General features: G+C 42.7%; 1 protein-coding gene and 1 non-coding gene across 3 annotated transcripts in view; one reads left to right on the forward strand and one right to left on the reverse strand.

Moving 5' to 3' along the window:
- kif26ba (kinesin family member 26Ba) overlaps positions 1 to 16,474 on the forward strand; it is a 224,465-nt gene that overhangs the window by 161,246 nt on the left and 46,745 nt on the right. The gene's annotated exons all lie outside the window — the stretch shown is intronic.
- On the reverse strand, positions 12,791 to 12,862 carry trnak-cuu. The gene has a single exon. It is a non-coding gene; the product is annotated as a tRNA-Lys (tRNA).

Genomic DNA, 16,474 nt, shown 5'->3' on the forward strand with positions numbered 1-16,474 from the left:
CACTGGATAGCAATCAAGAGTGAAGGCTGACTGCTTATCCCCTCCAGACCGTGGGGTACTAAGGCCAATTGTAGTGCGCAAGTATTGTACATACCATAAGTAAGAATAATCTTTCTAAAAAGCACCTTTATCACATTGTCGAAATGTCTCAAAGCGCTTCATAGGATTTACTCTGGACTGCACCTGCTAGGTATTTGTAGGCATATGTGGCAGTCAGTTTTGTGCACCGCAGAGTTCCACAAACAGCCATGAAGTGAATGATTGATTTCATCTGGGGGATTGTTGGCTAAGATATCAGGAGGAACTTCTTTCTCTTTTCGAGTAGTGCTATGGGATCTTTAAAGTTCCCTTGAACAGGCAGACGGGGCGTCAGTTTAATATCTCATCTGAAGGATGACAATCCATAGTCGCATATAGGTGTGCATTCACTTACTAGTTAGTCACTGCTCAATTAGGACATAAGAATGATGATGGATGGCAACACATCTTAAGCTAGAGGGCAGCATTTGATGAAAAGTAAAATCTTCATGCTTTTGTACAGTCTTGATCATTTTTTACCCAAATTGGTTAGTTTTTCTCCTGGGACGTATGTAATATATAAAGCCAGTGCCTTTCCCAGCACCGCTGGCATGATTTCCTGAGCACATGACGAATGGTGATTGCCTGTAAAATAATTCATGGGTAGAGTGCTGCAATAATACAGTTCTTCATTTCAGTAGAAAACTCCTATTTATATATGTATGTAAATGTGGGGTCTTGTTTGACCCTCAACTATCCTTTCTACCCCATGACCATGATCTGCTCTGCCTTACCCCACCTCTGCAACATCGCCGGACTCTGCCACTGTCTCACACCGCAGACCGCCAAAACCATCATACATGCTTTCATTGCATCGAGGCTTCACTATGCAAACTCCTTGCTTGTCAGCCTCCCCAACTCCTACCTCCATAGGCTGCAGATCATCCGGAACTCTGCAGTCCGTGTCCTCTCCCGCACCAGGCTCCCCGACCCTATCACCCCCATCCTCACCCAACTCCACTGGCTTCCCATCACATAGCGGATACAGTTCAAGATCCTGGTCCTCATCTTCAAAGCCCTCCACAGTCTTGCTCCCCCTTACCTCGCGGTCACCTTATCCTCTACCATCCTGCCCGCTCCCTTGTTCAATGAGCTCCGGCCTGCTTCACTTCCCCCGCCTCGCTTACCCCACTATTGTAGGGTGGGCCTTCTGCCACTCTGCCCCCACCCTATGGAACTCCGTCCCGCAGTCCTTCCGCCTCGCCCCCTCCCTTGCCTCCCTTCAAGAATCATCTCAAGACCCTCCTCTTCGACGGTGCTTTCGGTCACCCTGCTTCCTCCCCTGTCCTCCACCCTCCCCAATCCTGACCCCCAGCTCGGGTCCGAAACTCTTGATGGTCCAGCGCCTTGGGACGTCCTCCCGACACGAAAGGGGCTATACAAATGTAATTTTGTTGCCGTTGTTAAACAGATATTGCCCAGATATTGCAAATTGCAAACTTTTCTTTCATCAAATTTTAAAGGATCACAAGAAAAGTTCAGATGAAGAAGCCCTTTGGCCCATTTGCAGAGATTTACGAAGAATGTACAGCACGGAAACAGACCATTTGACCCAACCAGTCCGTGCTGTGGTTTGCACTCCACACGAGTCTCCACCCACTCCGTACTCCCTCCCATTTATAATTTTAAAGACCTCTTAAAGTCCCTGCTTAAACATCTCGCCTCCAGTGAAAAAAGGCTCAACCCATCCAGTCTATCCTGATAGCAATGACCTGCCAGCCTTGCTATCATCCTAGCAAACCTACGCTGTACTGTTTCCATTGCTTCTATATCCTTCTTGAAGTGATCTCATCCTTCCAGATTACCCACCCTACTGTCCTCCCATTATGGCATCAAGCTTTTTTTTTAAAATGAATCCAACATCCTGTCTTCAATTGCCCTACCTGTTTCAGTTGTTAATTACCTACTGGATAAGAAATACTTCCTGGTGTCTGTCCTGAAATTACCCTTTAGTCTCTTGTTCTCCTACCCTGTCATATTTGAAAGTATTTTTCTGGGTTTACTGCTTCGATCCTATTTAAACTGTTAAACATCTCTATAAGGCCCCATCTCACTCATCTCTTTTTAGGCTGAAGAGCCCTAGCTTTTTTAATCTGAGCTCATAGCTCATTCAGCGAGCACTGTGGAACAACCTCACTGCTCTCCTCTGCACTGTCCTCTCATCTGAAACACCCTGAGACATGAAGGGCACTATATAAATGTAAGATGTGTTTGCACAGCCTGTAGGGGCTGGGCAGCCCCCTTGTATCACAGTGGCTAGAAATCTACACAGCCTGACTAGACATTGTACAGTTTAAGTATGACATCTGGGAATGCAATGTCAACTTATTCACCTACAAATACAGTCACTAGACTTCACAGCTCATCCTATGAAGCGCTTTTAGATAAAGTGATTAAGTGCCATGTGAAATGTAAGGATTATAATTATTGAATTCGGCAATTATAGCCCAGCATTCTGTTTGCCTTGTTCATTGCTACCTCACATTGTTTTGACATATTGAGCGATGAGTCAACTTAACACCTCTAGGTCTCTTTCAGCTTCATTATTGACAAGTTATTGAATCCCCCAATTGTGTTCTATTAGGGAGGATTTCAGGCTATTATTTACAACAACTTACATGTATATAGCGCCCTTCATGCGGGGTAACATCCCAGAGCAGGAGAGCAGTAAGTGTGATGAAAAAAATACAGTTTTCATTTTTTAAAAATCCACAACAAATCCTCATTTTGTATTTTTCTCACACAGCCCCTGTGCTACAGCTCTCACCCCTCTCTCATAAGAGCATAAGAACATAAGAATTAGGAGCAGGAGTAGGTCATTCGGCCCCCTCGAGCCTGCCCCGCCATTCAATGAGATCATGGCTGATCTATTCGAACTCCACCTACCCGTCCCATCTCCCTCAATCCCTTTATCCACAAGAAATCTATCAATCTCAGTCTTGAATATGTTCAAGGACTGAGCATCTACAGCCCTTTGGGATAGAGAATTCCATAAATTCACTACCCTCTGAGTGAAGAAGTTTTTCCTCAACTCAGTGCGAAAGGGCTTACCCCTAATTTTAAGACTGTGACCCCTGGTTATAGTTTCTCCAACCAAGGGAAAAAGTCTCCTACTATCTATTCTGTCGTGCCCCTTAATAATCTTATAGGTTTTTATAAGATCACCTCTCATTCTTCTATATTCTAGAGAATATAGGCCTAAATTGCTCAACCTATCCTCATAATTCATCCCCCTCATCCCAGGTACCAACCTAGTGAATCTACATTGTACCCCCTCCAAGGCGAGTACATCCTTTCTTAAATAAGGAAACCAAAACTGCACACAATACTCTAGGTGTGGTCTCACCAGGGCCCTATAAAGTTGCAGCAAGACTTCCCTACTCTTATCTTCTAACCCTTTTTGTAACAAATGCCAACATACCGTTAGCCTTCCAAATTGCTTGTTGTACCTGCAAACTAACTTTTTGTGACTGGTGTACAAGGACACCCAAGTCCCTCTGAACGCTAACATTATCTAGTCTCTCCCCTTCTAAAAAATAATCTACTCTATTGTTTTTGCCACCTAGATGGATGACTTCACATTTCCCTACATTATACTTCATCTGCCACCGATTTCCCCAGTCACCTAGCCTGTCTATATCTCATTGCATTTTTTTTAATAACATCCTCTGTGTTTATTCTCCCTACTAGTTTAGTGTCATCCGTGAATTTGGATATATTAAGTTTGATGTCCTCATCTAGATCGATGTAGATTGTAAATAGTTGAGGCCCAAGCACTGATCCTTGTGGCACTCCACTAGTCACATCCCGCTAATCTGAGAAGGACCCATTTATCCCTACTCTTTGTTTTCTTCCCGTTAGCCATTCTTCAATCCATGCTAATATATTCCCCTTAATTCCATGGGCCCTAATCTTGTGGATCAACCTTTTATGCGGCACCTTATCGAATGCCTTTTGGAAATCTAAATACACTACATCCACTGATTCCCCCCTATCTAATCTACTTGATATGTCCTCAAAAAAATCTAAAAGATTTGTTAAGCATGACTTCCCTTTTGTAAAGCCATGTTGACTCTGTCTAATCATATTGTGATCCTCTAAGTATCCCACTACGACATCCTTAATTAAGGATTCTAGAATTTTCCCTACCACCGATGTCAGACTAACTGGTCTATAGTTCCCCATCTTTTCTCTCCCACCCTTCTTAAATAGTAGTGTGATGTTTGCGATCTTCCAATCAATGGGAACCGTTCCAGAATCCAAAGAATTTTGGAAGATCAGACACAAGGCCTCCACTATCCCATGAGCTACCTGTTTTAAAACCCTAGGATGCAAACCATCAGGTCCAGGGGACTTGTCACTTTTTAATGCCAACAATTTCCCTAGCACCAATTCTTTGCTAATGTAAATTTCCCTAAGTTGCTCCCTATCATTAGCCCCTTGGTTCATCTCTATTTCTGGTAAACTTCTTGTGTCTTCTAACGTGAAGACAGAAGCAAAGTATTTATTTAGGGACTCTGCCATATCCTTATGCCCCATTATAATTCCTCCTGTCTCTGCCTGTAATGGACCCACATTTACTTTTGCTAGCCTATTCCTCTTAATATATTTATAAAAACTCTTACAATCTGTCTTAATGTTCCTAGCTAGCCCTCATGATCCATTTTCTCACTCTTAATGAGCTTTTTGGTTTTCCTTTGTTGGTCCCTAAAACACTCCCAGTCCTCAGGTTTGCTACTCTTTTTGGCAGCTTTATAGGCCTTTTCTTTTAGTTTTATACTTTCTCTAACTGCTCTAGTTAGCCACGGATGAACTGCTTTCCCTGTGGTACTCTTGTTCCTCAAGGGAATATGTGACCACTGAGAATTATGCACTACATCTTTAAACGTTTGCCATTGTTGGTCTATTGTCATATCCATTAATCTAATTCTCCAGTCTATTTTAGCTAATTCTTCCCTCATACCTGCAAAGTTAGCTTTATTTAAATTTAAGACCCTTGCTTCAGATTTGACTACATCGCTCTCTAACTTAATACTAAATTCTATCATGTCTCATACCTTACACAGCCCCTGTGCTAGAGCTCTCACACCTCTCTCATCCTTGTGTTTGAGGACAAATGCCAGGGACAAACAGGCTGCTCTCCACAAACAGGAGCACACAGGTTGCGAACTCATATAACATACAAAACAGTTCTTCCTAAGAGCAGCTGGCATGTGACATTGTAATACCCCTCAACACTTTATTAACTGATATGACACAATCCTTAGAGCACATTGTAAGGAATTATCTTTACAACTGCCCTGCATTTTAAAAGGTTTAATTACAGGTAGCACTTAATCTATGCATCTCTTGAGAGGATTACCCAGTTTATCTTTCGATCTGGAAGCAAAAGTGTTGCATTTGCCTTGGCAAATCAGATATTTCCTTCTCCCCCTTAACCAATTTTCTGCCCCTTCTCCCAAAGAATGCTGATTGCGCTGCTGGATTCGGTGTTTGAGGCACAATCCATATTGGCTTTCAGGAGAGAATTCGCTAGATATCTAAAAAGGACCAAATTGTGAGGGTATTAAGAGAAAGTAGGCAAATGGAACTAAATGTTTTTCTCTTTTAAAGGAGCAGCATAGACACAATAGACTTCTGTGCTTTAAGTTTTATACTGTTCAATTCCATGAGCAGCCTCCAGTACCTCACTCAGTAGCTATTTCTTCATGTGTCAGGCCAGACTGTAAGTGCTGGCAGCCTATCTAACAGTAGATGGTGTGACATTGAAGAGCAGTCCTGTACTAACCCATCGTCCAAAATGGGCAGTTTGTAGTTGGGGGGGTGGGAGGGGAGCGGTCACTGTATGGCAATGATGAATGATGGGTAGTATCCTGATTTGTTTCGCTCCTTCACCAGCAGATACTAAACAGCTACAGCTAATTTAGGAGATCTGAGTTACACATTCCTATGCTCATTCATACCAACTGATTTGAGACCTGATGCCAGTCAGGGTCATGGTTTCTGTTTGATCAAGTGCAGAACAGTGCAGCAAACTTAATGGTATGGATTGTGAGAACGGGAGAGTTGGGGGAAATCACATTGCTACTGTAGACTGAGATGAGCAAGAGAATTGGTAATCAGACTATTAATCACATCACTCAGCGCACGTTCTGTCTGCTCTTCAGCATGCCAGGCAGCAACGAACAAAGTTGTATGCAATTGATGTATCCAATGTTACACTGCTGGCTACAAAATAATGCTGTAATCCATCTCCACCCTGGCTACTTGATGTGAAGCTACTAAATCATTCTTGCCTTTTGTTCTTTTCAACACACATTGTCCTCTTGTGGCCAAATAGGAGTTAATAATGTGCATTGGGGCTGCAGTCACTGATGCATAGATTTTACCCTCTAATCCTACCAACTGCAAAATAGGTCTTTGGTTTCCAATTTGCTCCTTCCCCATTTTTAGGGATCACTTCTGTGCAATTCCCTCTTCCCGCCAAGCAGAGGACGCACAAAAAAACACTCCCTACGCTTGTCAATGGGGCTCTTAATCCAGTTTCTAAAGATGGCACAGTTTGGCTTGATCTTTTTTTATGAAGTCAATGGATCACCAGTGCAACTGGGAACTCACAGCAGGGACATGTGGCTAAGAATCCTCATCCTACATTAGCACACAGGCCATTGCTCTGACTGGACTGTACCTCATATCAGTGTAGCACAGATGATGTGTTCAAAGAGCATATTTCTCAAAATTATTTTCAAAATAAAGCTTGCATTACAAAATAATTTCTCTGTAGCGCTGCTTTAGTGCCTTGGGACATTCTCCTGACGTGAAAAGCGCTATACAAATATAATTTTGTTGTTGTTGTTTAAGGAATCAATTAAGAAGTTTGAGGCAGTTTCCCAAGCTGCTGAATAGTAACACATCAATACTAACTAATGCCCTCAAACAGCAGTCGTTACAGCAGGTCCTGGGAGAAGTGAGGATAAATGCTTTTCAATGGGAGACAGATGTTTGTCCTGCTAGGTGGTGGCCTACAGATATTAGCATCCAGCCGACAATGAATAAGTCTGACATTGGCGGCTGCGTCTGTCATTCCAGCTGCATTGATGCATCTCACAAGAGCAGCTGAGTGCTGTGTTGTGAATGTTCCTGTAACAGTCGCTTTTCATACCAGGCAAGCTGTCTGCAAACAATGGAATAAACATTCGTTCAGGGCAATGTGTGTTTAGATCTATGGACACCGAGCTTTGCTTTGCATGAGAAAGATTGCGCGTTTCGTGTTTACAAAATGTATATGATAGTTCTTTGTGAATTGTAGAGGTTCTTTTAATCAGTGTCTTCCAGGGTTTAATAGAGTTCGCTAAGATAATACGGGATTTTGGGGATTTGTTTCAGTCAGGGATGGATGGGAATTAGTGCAGTGCATCATATACAATCTGAATCCTTCAGATCTGACATAAACTAAATTTCCACAGATTGCCTGGACAGAACTCATGTGGATTAGTAGCGTATGTGGGCTGAGAGGATTTTAGTGAAAGCCACGACAGGTTCATCTCATTCAGAGAGGCGATTCTACATTCAGCTTTGATTAGAGCTGATTCTGCTTGACATGGAGAGGGAGGGGGTGTGGGGGGAAGGGTGAAGGATGCGAAAGGAGTGGAATTGTAACACATTTTGTATTATTGAAAATAAGCTTATATTTCGAGGTAGCTTGTGAAGCCCAGGGGAAAGCTGGACTCTCAGCGTGATGGCCATGAGGTCAGCAGGGATGCCTTGCATTTAACCAATGTTCTCCTGTTTGTGAATTTTGTGTGTCCCCAGCCTGGTAGCTGTGCATTAGTGACAGAGGTCATCTGAACAAGGGCGAATCCCAGCACAACTTCACCTGGATTTAGAGAGGAGGGTACAGGCAGAAAAAATAATCACTTAAATAGATGGATGAAATTGTCTCCCATCACTGTGTCATCCAAAAGTGGATTTAGATCATTTTGGAGAGAAAATTGTGACTTGGGAAATGATAATTATCACTTGAGTGTCAGATCTCAGAAAACTTTACCTCTTGCTGTCTGGCCCAAACCCAGCCTGTGGCGCAGTGGATTTGCCAGAATCATAGCATTACAGTGCACTTTGTAGTATACAAACCTAACTCCAGTTGTTGAGTTGAGCTAAGGTAATATTTCACAAACCAGCATTTCAGTGATACATATTTGCCGGCTGCCAAGGCAAGTGGTTGTGGCAGGTCGGATTCAGGTCTAACAATTGTCACAAGAATTGGGAGACTATGATTTTGGTGACCAGACATTGCTGGACTAGAAGGCTCTGTGATGTGATACTTATCATCAGTCATAATTGTCACTTGTTGCAACGTTCCACTATTGTGCACTTCCTAAAAGTACCTCAAAGCCAGTGATATCCCTTTGAAGTGTTGACTTCCACATTTTAAGAGTTAGTCAGAGGAGTTCGCAAAGTACTGTAATGAACATCACCTTATATATTCTTTGTGAATAGTTTCAAACAATTAATGATGAATTTGTATCTGATCATTTACTCCCAAATTACTATTTTTTGTAGGGAAACATGGCAGCCAATTTGCACACAACAATGTCTCACAAACAGCAATGAAGTGAATGAGCAGTTTTATCTGGGCAATCTTTGACCAGGACATGGTGAGAAACTCTTTCTTTTCAAATGGTTCCATGGGATCTTTAAGGCCAACTGAACAGTTAGATGGGATCTCAATTTAATATCTCATCTGCAATAATGCAGGCTCCTCCTGCACTGGACTGTTAGCCTAGACTGTGAGTTCAAAGACCCGATGCGCAGGTTAAATCTGTGACCACAACCCAGAACTCAAAAGACGTGTCACAGGTGAGAGAACTATCAACTAAACCAGACTGACACTGAGGATAAGGTGTTTTATGTCTACTTTAGTTTATGTCTTATATAACAAGATTAATTTTATTTCTAATCAGTTATAATTAGAGATATTTATTTTTATGTGACAGGCGGTACAGCAGTGCAGGTTATTAATTATGATTATTATGATGATGTACGGTAGACTTGCTGTTGTAGTTCTTGCCAATTGTTTGAGCCCAACAGTGTGGGGAAAAGCAGAAGCCAAGTTGATGCTCAACATTACAATGACTAATTGTTGACTTATACAGTACACAGACAATATACTATACAGTATATACCTTAAAGTGCTTTGATTGGTAGATTGCTTTCTAGGGATATTAATCCCTTTTTAAAAAAATTGGTTACTCAATCCACAACAGTTTGTGGGACACTGCTGTGCACAATTGGCTGCCACGCTTCGCCCACAAAATATAGTCACTACACTTTACAGTTTATTCTGTGAAGGGCTTTGAGATGTCTCAACATTATCAGTTCGTGTCACTGAAAACTGGACTATTAATGAGATGAATAAACCACCCTCTGAACATGCCTCAACCTGGGGTCTAAATTGTGCCTTTTTCTAACGGGATTCGTTAATGACGAATCTGAGGCTCTTTTCCGTTACTGGAAATACATAACACCTGGGTGCACAGGATCAAGATCCACACTGGAACTTAGTTCCTGAGCTAGGCAGGTCTGCAGTTCTCCAGGGCACTGCTGATGACAGTACAGCCAGACTGACTCAACGTCAGGACTTGAAGGGCATCAACCAGTCACTGGGGGCAGAGAATCCTCCCACTGCATAAGACTATAAGATGTAGGAGCAGGAGTAGGCCATTCGGCCCCTCGAGCCTGCCCTGCCATTTAATAAGATCATGGATGATCTTCTAATCTAATTCCATTTACCCATATCCCTTAATCCCTCTATCCTTTAGAAATCTATCAACCTCAGTCTTGAATATGTTCAAGGACTGAGCATCCACAGCCTTCTGGGGTAGAGAATTCCACAAATTCCACTCAACTCCCATTAACCCTGCAAGCCAAAGCTCTAAGAGGTAGGGTGGGCCGAGCTGGACAAGGAGCAGGAAAGCTTGCAGACAGTTCTTTCAATGGCAAACTATGCAGTTTTAGTTGGTTAGACTCCTGCAGTACCCCAACATACACTATGGGGTCCCCCATTTGGAACAATGATTCTGCATTGTTCAAAATTAATGTTTTATGAATGGGATGTCCTTTTAAGATTGAGTGAATGAGCAGGACCAAGCAAACACTTTGATTATAGTGAGCTGTCAGTTCGGTATGATCATTTTCTTTTTGAATATTTCGGGGGCTGGGACCCCTTTCACTGACTAGCGAGGCGAACTGAAGCGATTCAGTTACCAAGGCAGCTCATGCCGATACATTTTTCTCACACTATAAATAATGGGCCACCACGATTGTGCTTGCAAAAGTCAACTTGCCCCCTCATGCTCCCATTGTTACTCAGTGGAAGTGCATGTGTGTGGGAAAGGTGTTGTACAAAATAGCTGTGCCTCTGTCTGGTTTTAATGTTCTTCCAACTGATGTTTTGCTTTCTGCTCCACTGCCAGAAGCAACTTATTAAACTTCCAGCATAAAAATTGTGGTGCAGTATAACACACGGCTATAGTGAACAGGTAGATGCGGAAAACGCATTTATACCACAAGAAATTCAATTTATCAGTTAATGTGCTGTTTAAGTGCATGTTGTGACAGTCCTGTCACAGTGAAACTGATACCTATTTTTAGTGAAAACCTAATCTCTTATCCTCCACCAGAAGAAGTGAACTGTACATTACAGATCATTGGAAGCTGGGCGTGTAAAATTCTCTGCTGTTTATTACTGTGAGAGAATGAAACTTAACAGTGTTTGATTTGGTACAATCCCTAATGACTTCTCATCTTTGTCAAACTCTTTCACCAATAATTGGCCTATTTGCATTGTGACGTTGTGCCAAGATTTATAATGAATAATAATGCTTTCATTTGATATAGCGACTTATCAGAATGCCTCTTTAAGTGTTCACAAACGATTATTGTCAAGTGAAGTCGCTGTTTGTGGGACATTGCTATGTGCAACTTGACTACCCTTGTTGCTGTAAATGCAATACAAATTTATATTTATATAGTGCCTCTCCTAAGCTACTTAACAACACTTGGCAGCGCTCATGAAAGTCACAACCGATGTCCTCTCTATCCGTGACTAGGGCTCCCTCTGCCTCCTCGTCCTCCTGGACCTCTCTGTCGCATTCAACACAGTCGATCACGCCATCCTCCTTCACTGCCTCTCCTCCATCATCCACCTCAGTGGGACCGCACTTGCCTGATTCGGGTCCTACATTACAAACCACCAGAACTGCATTTCCGCACCCCACCCGATTACCTACGGGGTGACACAAGGCCCCCTTCTCTTCCTCATCTATATGCTCCCTCTCGGTGATGTCATCCACAGACGCGGGGTTAACTTCCATGGGCACTCAACTCTACTTCTCCTCCTCCAGCTGTGACCCTAGTCCTCTGATGTTCTGTCAGTTATATGTCAACACGACGGAAGCCATACTCGCTCCTGTCGACGACTTCTGTCCTGCAGTTCTGACCTCCTCAACCTACCCAATTTGTCCTTGAAACTCTCTGAACCTGTGCGCAACTTAGGCGTCAAGTTTGATCCCCAGTTATCCTTCCTTCCTCACATCCAATCCCTGGCCAGGACCGCTTTCCTCCACCTTCACCACATTGCCCGTCTCCAACAATACCTCACTCCATACGCTGTCAAAACCCTTGTCCACGCGTTCGTCATCTCTCGGCTGGACTACTCTAATGCCCTCCTTGCCGGTCTCCCCTCCTCCACTGTTCACAAAATTCAACTCATCCAAAACTCCGCCGCCCGCATTCTCACCCGCACTAAACTCCACACCCTGATTACTCCAGTACTTGCCAAACTCCATTGGCTCCCTGTCACAGAGCAGATCAACTTCAAGACCCACACTCTAGTGTTTAAATCCCTTCACACCTTGACTCCCCCCCTATCTCTCCAACCTCCTCTCTTTTAATAGCATTATCCCCTGCCTCCGCTCTACCGGCTCCAGCCTCCTCCTTGTCCCTCGAATCCTCTGCTCCACCATCGGTGGCTGTGTCTTCAGCCACTACACCCCGAAGCTATGGGACTCCTTTCCTCACTTCCTTTCTCCTTGTCCCCTCTTTCCCCATTTTCAGGTTGCGCCTGAATACCTTCCTCTTCGACCGTGTCTATGGTCACTTTCCCCCTCTTCCTGGCTCAGCATTGGACTCCACCATTGTCAAGTGCTCTGGGACACCGCCCGGTGTGGAGAGCGCTGTATAAATGCAAGCTGTTGTTGTTGTGGTGGGCACCCGAAAGTGGGTGGGGAGGGGAAGAATGGCCAAATTGCAGTCAAAGAAATAGGCCCCAAAATGAGTTGGAAGGAGTATAGGAATCAGAGGGATTCCGGGATTGAATTCCAGAGAGCAAGCAAAGAATGTCTGAAAGCCCACCTGCCGAAGGTGTGATGGTTAGCGCGGGGACATATAGCAGGTGGGAGCGGCCAGGTCGGTAATAGTAATAATCCTTGCATTTGATATAGCGCTTTTCACGTCTTCTAGAAGTCTCAAAGCGCTTCACAGAATATACTGTAAAGTGAATTGACTGTATATTTGTGGGCGAAATGCGGCAGCCAATTGCGCACAGCAGTGCCCCACAAACAGTTGTGGATTGAAGTGACCAATTTATTCTTTTTTTTTCTCTTGAGGGATTATTATTAGGCGTGTGGAGTAAGGAAACTTACCCAAGGTTTTGCCCTGCTGGGAATCAAATCCAGGTCTCTTGCTTAAGAGGCAAGTGCTCTAACCACTGAGCTACAGGACTTTATAAAGATAAGGCTTAAGAGTTTTACTGTATAAGGTACAATTAACTATAAATTAATACTGTAAATAAATCCACAATTTTGTTTGTACTTATCTCCACTTAAAACTATTGACTCAAAAAATGAGTATTTGCAACCTTACAGTCGCCTCAGAACAATGACATGATGCTCATCGGTATGCATAAAATCGTACTGTTGTGTAAAACTACTTCAAAAATAAATCTAACATCTTTTTAACTATTTGTAGGTTTGAAATACAAATATAATTTCTACATTTCATAGTAACAAAATCTAGTGAAATGCTTTGAGACATCTCAATGAAGGTGCTTTGCAAGGATTATTATTATTATTCAATTATCATGTTAAACCGTGTCAAGGCACTTCACAGGAATTATTAAGTGTAGTGAAGGTATGTGTGTGTGTGCTTGTGAGTGAACACAGCAGACAATTTGTGGATAGCAGCAGTACCACAAACAGGCATGAGGTGAATAATGTTTGGTCAATACTTAGCTATAGTGCTTTAAAATGTAGTTTTCTTTGTGAAGAAACAGGTGGATTAACCATGGTTTCTGTGAAAAGAGTTGCTTAACTTGTGATGAGCGTAACTGGTCAATCACCTCATTATTGTTAAGTGGAGTGACTGTTTGATGCACATTGCTGTGTGCACGTTGGCTACCAGGTCTAGCTAGAGCACAATACAAATGTAAACTTATATAGCACCTTTCATGTCAGAAGGATGTCCCAAATCACTTGATAATTCTGCCTGGACACATGAGCTGAGGATGGGAAAAGAGGAAGCCATCCCAGTCTCAGCACCTCCGAGATGCCCAATCAGTGATCAGCATCCAGATATGCCCAGTCTGTGATCAGCACCCAGACATGCCTAGTCTGTGATCAGTACCCAGATATGCCCAGTCTGTGATCAGCACCCAGACATACCCAGTCTGTGATCAGTGACCAGGCTGTGATCGTACCCAGACATGCCCAGCCTGTGATCAATATCCAGACATGCCTAGTTGTGATCAGCACCCAGACATGCCCAGTCTGTGATCAGTATCCAGACATGCCCAGAGTGTCAGCATCCTCGACCTGCCAAATCTCTATCTAGCATTTGGGCAAAGTGTAGAGCTTGGATGTGACTGAGTAGCAAAATTGAACCTGTACCCTATTGCGAAAGCTACCAAAATTTGGCCTAGCCACTTTAGACCAAGATGTTGTGTGTTTCCTCATTATTAGGAACAGTACAGCATTGGGAAGTGTAACAAGACCACTGGATAACTAAGGTGCCTATTGCATAACATCAAGCCACAATCATAAAAGCCACAGAGTGTTTCTGTTCTAGGTGCAGTCTCTGTGGCAGTAATGATGAGTAATTACTCAGCCCACTCTTCATTAACCTTCAATAAGCCTGTTCCCACAGCCGATTAATTGTTAATGGATTGATAGAGTGCTGCTACGGCTCAATGAACTGCTCCCATCACTCCTGTTTGTGTGGATCCCACTACCCAGATGGGAAAGGCTAGCGCTTGATCGATGAGCGGCAGAACATGGAGAGGCAATGAGAGCTATGGATCACAGCAGCCGTCCATCTGTAACTACCGTACAATGACACAAATAAACCTGGAATAGAATAAACTGGTGCACTGAGAGATAGATAACTGAATAGACTGTTATTGTCACCAGCCTACAGGAAAGTACTAGGAAAGTGTCAGTACGCCTCCTCCTTGTGAAAGCTCGGTTGAAATACTGACATTCTGAGTCCTGAAATTTCTCGATCTTAGTCTCAAGGCTATTTTGTCTAAAAATTTAAGGTTGGGCAGAATTGTGGAAAATTCTTAAATCGATCTTTAATTTGGAAGCTGTTTTTCTACAGATCTTAAAAGGAAAGCAGCTTCCAAATTAAAGGTAAATTGAAGAATTTCCCACAATCCTGCGTCATCTAAAATTTCAAGACCAAATGGACAGAGTGCGCCTTGGGGTACTGCTGCAATTTAATCTGCTAAAATTGCTTTGCTTTCCATTGAAAGCACTGTGTGCAGACAAACTGTATTGCACCATTTTAATCTCTGCTGTGAGAGCACCAATATTTTCTCAAGCAATGAAGCTTGGAGGAAAATCAAGAAGATTGAACTGGTAGCTCAGAAAAAAAACAAGCAGATCACTGTCAGTCTGGAGCAGCCATTTTTTAAAAAAAACTTCTAAATCTAAAACTAAATCAGGAATTTCCATATGTAGGTGGGATGAAACTTTCAGTCTGTTTCGGATATACTTAAGATATGGTACATGGTGGTGGTTTTTCAGTGCATGTCAGATACCCGGCTGACCACCCAAAAAATAATTCTGGGCTCCTGATAACTACAGAAATAGGACCAAGGTTTGAAATCCCTGTGTTTTGGAAAGAAATGCATACTCTCTGCCTATGTTCCAAATTTTGTAGAGTATTAAGTGCAGGTTGGTGATACTTATGGCTTGGAGACTCCAGAGTGCAAGTTGGGGTTTAAGCAGCTAAGATTGCGTAGTTTGCCTTTGAAAGCACTGTTTGGCAAGCTTTCCTCTGCTTGTCCAGCTAGGACCACCCTACCCCTTAGGGATTTGCCTTGTAGAGTTAAGTATGAAATGAACTGCCAAATTTCTAGCATTAATCACATTCACCCAAGTTCTTTATAGTTATTTCATTGGAGATTAGTTCCTGTGCTGGAATGGTAAAGTGCAAATATACATTACAAGCTGTGTAAACTTTTTTACTTATGGGAATGTTTCCAATATAGAAATAGCTATCCGGAGCTTGTGTACATGAATATTATAAGGCTTGGCAGCTCATTTAACTGGTTTTAACTCTTAATGGCAGCACTCAGTAGCAGTACTTTAAATGTGGATATTTTTAGATTTCAAGACCTTGTGATTTTTTTCCATTGGAGCCTAAAACTTCACCCACAAAATACACAGTCAATTGACTTTACAGTATATTCTGTGAAGTACTTTGAGATGTCTCAACGACGTGATAAAGTCCTATATCCAATACAAGGTTTATTATATTATTATTAAAGGATGGGTCTTCAGAGCTGGTAGGACAACATATTTGAAACTTGGGAAATCGCATCCCGCAAAAACTCGCTCCTACACAATCTACATCAGGAGCAGATTTCCTGCAAGTCAAAGGGAATTTGAATGGGTTTCTTTATGAAGAAATCCCCCTAAATTAGACCACCCGGTGTGAAGTGTTGCCAGCTGATTGTGGTCACAGGGAAAATTGTGCTGCCTGTAAAACAGTCCTGTTGTTGTGTTAATATCTTTGTGCATACTTGAGCTGGTATCAGAGACATAGAGCTATAGAGAGCCTATGTCCCCACAAAAACAGACTGAAACCTTCCTAACAATCCCAAATGCAACTGAAACAGCAAATATCCTGAAACCTAATACATCTCAGGAATGATTACAAGGCGGTAATCTAATCTCAGGGTTGAGACGACAGTTAGAAACCATGACAGCAAAGCTCTACGGGGCTATGATGTCATCTAAGTGCACTGATTAGATTACAGCCTTGTAATCACTTCCAGACAGTGTTAGTCATGGAGCACAATTGGCCAATGGACTGTTGCCATTCCAACCAGACA

Source organism: Callorhinchus milii, unplaced genomic scaffold, assembly GCF_018977255.1.
Source record: "Callorhinchus milii isolate IMCB2004 unplaced genomic scaffold, IMCB_Cmil_1.0 Scaffold3, whole genome shotgun sequence".
NCBI lineage: Eukaryota > Metazoa > Chordata > Chondrichthyes > Chimaeriformes > Callorhinchidae > Callorhinchus > Callorhinchus milii.